General features: G+C 43.4%; 1 pseudogene; it reads right to left on the bottom strand.

Moving 5' to 3' along the window:
- Positions 1 to 2,505: 2,505 nt before the first annotated feature.
- On the bottom strand, positions 2,506 to 5,407 carry LOC138846923 (homeobox protein SIX4 pseudogene; annotated as a pseudogene).
- Between the last annotated feature and the right edge of the window lie 213 nt (positions 5,408 to 5,620).

The raw sequence follows: 5,620 nt of genomic DNA, 5'->3' as shown, positions 1-5,620 counted from the left end.
TTTCATATGAATTGTAAGTTATTAAGCAAGATATGCTAACAGATTTTACATGTCACGTTGATACACATGAAAAAATATAGCAAAATGTTCAAAGTTCACTCTGTTCTCTATTTAAAAATAAAATTAAAAAGGCAAATATGAATTGAAAATGATAATCAAATATTAATACATTTAAGATATAACATGGAAAATTAACATTAAAGCATAGGGCCAAAAATATGACTCTAAATGAAAAATAAGTGTATTTGAAAACAGACAATATGAAACAAAGCAGAAGATCAAAATAGATGTTAAAAATAAAGAAGATTACCTATAGTGTGCATGATTTTAGGTAAAAATCATTTTCCTATATACAGATGATGAATTTGGGAGATTGATAAGGAGTGTGGTGTGATGGTGTTGATAAGATGCTCTAATGATTTAAATATTTTTATTTATTTTGTAAGATATCAACATAATGAAAAACAGTATTCCTGGGGCTGGTGCCGTGGCTCACTTGGTTAATCCTCCACCTGCGGCACAGGCATCCCATATGGGCACCAGGTTCTAGTCCCAGCTGCTCCTTTTCCAGTCCAGTTCTCTGCTGTGGCCTGGGAAGATAGTGGAGGATGGCCCAAGTGCTTGGGCCCCTGCACCCATGAGGGAGACCAGGAGGAAGCACCTGGTTCCTGGCTTCAGATCAGCGCAGTGCCAGCTGTAGCGGTCATTTGGGAGGTGAACCAACAGAAGGAAGACCTTTCTCTCTCTCTCTCTCTCTCTCACTCACTCTCTCAAAAAAAAAAAAACAGTATTCCTTGCTGTTCAATTATGTATGTCTTCACCCTTAAAGGCAGTGCATAACACTTCAATCTCCACTCTTTCAGAGATATTCCACACATCAAATAAATGAGTTTATACTTCATTGTTTCAGAACCAACAACAGAATAATAGTTACTTGTCTCCATTTTGTTACTGTATCCAATTGATATATATATATAGAGAGAGAGAGAGAGAGAGAGAATTATAATTCTATAAAGTGCTTTTGTACCTGTTTAAATGTCACATGATTTTACATTTTATATACCATATTTATTGTTTGAAACACAGATTTCCTCTATTCATTTTTTACAGAAACAAAAAATATTTACTTTTAAAGAAGACATGATAATATAGTGCAAACAAGAGTCATGTATCATTGCTTAACAACTGTTTCAAAAACATTTAGAATGAAGTTTCAACAGGATTTTGCTCAAGAGAATTTACAAATTCTTTCTTAACTCTATAATGGTGTTTTCATAGCCTGAAGAATTGCTTTTATGTGGTATCTATAATGCTGTTCTTATTTTCAGTGGAGTAGAAAATAGCAACAATAATTAGCTGTTCATCAATTTGCATTATAAACTTTATACTTAAAATTTAGTGAAAAATTCTGTGATGAAATTAACCCTGTTAGATAGTAGAAAAGAACCATCAGTGCTTCCATGGACAGTTCCATATGTTACTACTAATTAAAAGGCCACAAAGTAACAAGGCATGCAGAATTCTATAGAAAACATATTTAAATGAATCAGAGTTGCTAACTAAAGAACAAAGATTTGAAAAAATTACCAAATTCCAACATTAGGTGTTAGATTTCTGATTTCAATGTTATTAATATTGACCTAAAGAGACTCCTGATAAAAAAGTCATTGCTTTTAAAATCCTATCAAAAGTAAAACTTTGTTGGAAGCAACTATGTTCACTTCCTGTTCAAACAATAAAAATAAACAGTAAGAAAACATTTCTCTTTTCAATTCATAGTGCCTGAAGTGTAAGAGGAAAATATATAATATAAATAAAATTCACTGCAATTACTCAAAGCCTGCATGTAGAACTCATATATTTACATTCACAGTGAAGTTTTTTCAGAGTTTTTCTTGGAGTTTCCAACTTGCTCAGCTACACTGAGCTATAAGCAATCACATTTGCAAATGTGCAGAGACCTAAGCCAAAGATGCTGAAAAAGAGAAGTGTGTCTCTCTCTACCTACACACAAATATATAATTAAGCCACTGAACTTTAAAAAGACACCCTTAGAACAGTTTGGAGTACAATTTATGCTTAACTTTATCAATGGCCATGGTATAAAGGTAAACAAAAATAATTGCATTGTTTCTAATGGTCTGCAGCTGTATTTAGTTTTCTGTGTTACATGTAAACATTTTTAATTTAAAAATTATTAAGTTCCATTTTCACTTTAGAATGATATTGTCAATAAAGGGTAAAACTTTGCCTTGAGACATTTCATCTGATTCTTTTGTCTCCATCAATTTAAAAGAGATCATTGTATGTGAACAAAAAGGCTGCAGTAATGCAGTTGTACTCTATATAATTAACTGTGATCTTTGTGCAGATCTAAAGTCTCTTGAATGCATATGCTTGTAAAAGTAGAGTTTTCCTTTGAATGGGGAAATTCTTTGTGTTCTCAGGGCTTCAGGACAACATCTGCCTCTGATGCCAAAAAGGGAGAGGAGGGGCACACGAAGTTTATAAGCCTTGTATATCTTCATCCAACTGGACAGTTTGGAGCATAGCAAGCTCTATTTTGTCTGTTTCCAGGTCTTCACACACAGTCTCAATCATGCCTTCTAGCACATATTTAGATTTGGTGTCCAGCATAATTAGGCTGCTTGTTGCTTTGTTCTCAGAATCTGATAAGAGGTTCTCTTTTAGGTTAGCTACTCATTGCAGAACCAAATGGTGTTCTCTGACAAAATTCTGGTGCACTGCTATGGAGGCATGGCCCATCTGGTCTTCAGAGGTAGGAACAATTTCCCCCAGGGCATGGACAACAGGTCCTGGCCAGTAATGAGGGAGCAGTTCTGAAGAGTTGCATAGTTAGCATTGCTGACCGCCACCCCTGCGGATTTGCCTGCCACAGGTGCAGGCATTGGCTGGTTATCAGTGATGTCAGGGTTGAGCTCAGTGGAAGTTAGCAGCGCAGGTGGAGTCAGGGAAAAACTGAGTTAGGGACACATTCACCAACAAAGAGGCCAGAGGGTGAAGGCCACTCCTTGAGGGATTTTTCAGATGACAGGTTTGTATTTCCTGAGCATTCTGATTGATGGCCATCAACTGAGAAAACACCAGGCTCCTTTCCAAGCCTTCCTGTTTCACAGATCCCAAAGTCTGGCCAGAAATACCAACAGTGTATACCACTGCACTTGGAGTGAGACAGCTTAAGAAAACCTTGCCTTGCTGCACTGGGGTGGACTCGCTGGTGAATGTGCTCTAGTCTGAAGTGCTTGAATTTATGGAACTGTTACTTGGTGAAGCTGCCACTGAGACAGGCAGCAACTGCAGTGGAGAGAATCCAATGCTCCAATTAAGAAACTGGCCCTTGGCTCTGGAATTGGGGATCTGGACAATGCCGTACTGGTTGATTTGCACTGGGGTAGTGAAAGTCACCACAGAGCTTCCCTCCAGGGAAGCCACTGTTTGAATGCCTTCTCTTTTCATCTCAGCACTGGGGATGAGCCCTGGGAATGACACTTGGACACTGGGGCTGTAGGAGGTGGTGGATGCCGAGTTGGCTGCAGAACACTGCAGCACATTGAATTCCTTCACATCCCAGGATGTGGGCCCCAGGATGTCCATCATGGAGATACCATTGTTCACAATGTTGGTTGACATTTTTGGTGGGCTAAGGACACTGTGTATTTCTCACATTTAATCCATTTAGGATGACTCCACTGGGTCCCTGAATGAAATAGTTACCATTAAGGAAAACAGGCGAAGTAATTGCAGGTACTAAGCTTCCATTCAACAAAACTCCAGAATAGCTTAAGGATATCTTTTTTTAAAGATTTATTTCTTTATTGCAAGTCAGAGTTACACAGAGAGAGGAGAGGCAGAGAGGTAGAGACAGGAATAGAGATAGAGACAGAGAGAGAGAGAGAGAGAGAGAGAGAGAGAGAGAGAGAGGTCTTCTATCCAATGGATGGTTCACTCCCCAATTGGCCAAAACAGCTGGAGCTGCACCAATCCAAAGCCAGGAGCTTCTTCTGGGTCTCCCACATGGGTGCAGGGGCCCAAGGACATGGGCCATCTTCTACTCCTTGCCCAGGTCATAGCAGAGAGCTGGATCAAAAGTGGAACAGCCAGGTCTTGAACTGATGCCCATATGGGATACCAGTGCTTCAGGCAAGGGCGTTAACCTGCTGAGCCCACAGCACCAGCCACTTAAGGATATCTCATTATTTCCAATTTGTGGGCTCCATGTGACTGGACAAGCTGAGGTTGGTGACACCATAAGAGGAACTCTGGAGAGGGTAAGGAGACAGATCCTCCTGTCCTTTGCTGGACTCACCTTCATTGCTGGAATTTCCATCTGACTCACTTTTGGACTGGCTCTCCAATGGGTTCCAGGCACGGTGCTGTTGGTTCTTGAATCAGTTGCTGACCTGGGTGAGGGAGAGGATGGTGATCTTGGCCAGGTGCAGCTTCTTGGAGGGCTAGGGGTAGTGATTCTGCTTGTAGAGCTCCTTGAGCGTGTTGTGCAACTTTTCCTTGAAACAATACACCATCTCCTCCCAGTCCAGATGGTGCAGGTCAGGGGCAATGTCCTGTGCAGCTGGTAGTTGTCTATGGCACACAGCCGCAGGGTCCCTCGGCCTAGGCCGCCTTCTCGGTGCACCTTCCCGGTGTAGCGCACCTTGTACCAGAGCTGCTGCAGCAGCAGGTGGTTGGGGCTCTCCAGGATGCTGTTTCTTATCCAGGCATCTGGGAAGATGCCCTAGTGGAAGGCCAGGAGCACCTGCCCCTTCAGCAGGCTCTTGTTGCCATGTAGCAGGTTGCTCTGGGGCATTGACCACAGGAACCTGGCCAGGTGGTCCAGGTTGCCCCCTGCTGCAGCGCCTCACGTAGGGAACATGGTCTAGCGAGAAGGCGAGAGAGGTCTCCGCATCCACAGCAGTGGCGAAGACAGCGGCGGCGGCTTGGTGTTGGCCCAGAAGTTCCAAGTGGAGTTGTACCTAATTGGGCACCGCTCTGCTCATCGCCACGTCGCTTCCGCCACCACTGCCCCTTCCACTCTGCTCACCTTGGTGGCAGCGGGAGCAACGTCCCCTGGCTCCAGAGGGAAAGGGGCTGGAGCCTAGGTTGGGGGGTGTGGGAGCCCCGCCGCCGCACCCCCCCCCGCCGCTTCTCAGTGTGCCTCCTGCCCTTCTGAGGCACTTTCAATCCCATTCTCCTGCTTGATGTCCGCCGCACTTGCGATTGTTAAGATGGCTGCTAGAGCAAAGCAGTGTAAAGGGATAGCTGCTTTCTGCCGTTCTCCCCTCATTTTATCTATTTTTCCTGGACTTGGAGAATGGGGTCTCTGCCTGGTCTCTTCCAAGGATGGTAGGGAACAAAATGCCATCATGGCAGTAGAGACTGTAGCAGCCATGTGTACAGAGGGAAACATGGGCCTAACATTAGCTGTGAGTAAAGTGGATGGGATGGGGCTAGTGCTGTGGTGTAGCAGGTGAAGATGCCACCTGCAGTGCCAGCATCCCATATGGGCACAGGTTGGATTCCATGCTGCTCCACTTCCAATCCAGCTCTCTGCTATGGCCTGGAAAGGCAGTGGAAGATGGCCCAAGTCTTTGGGCCCCTGTGC

This window comes from Oryctolagus cuniculus, chromosome 19, assembly GCF_051225735.1.
Source record: "Oryctolagus cuniculus isolate XC-2025 breed Fujian yellow rabbit chromosome 19, ASM5122573v1, whole genome shotgun sequence".
Classification (NCBI taxonomy): Eukaryota; Metazoa; Chordata; class Mammalia; order Lagomorpha; family Leporidae; genus Oryctolagus; species Oryctolagus cuniculus.
The sequence above is the reverse complement of the archived record's forward strand: the minus strand, read 5'-3'. Positions and strand labels throughout refer to the sequence as shown.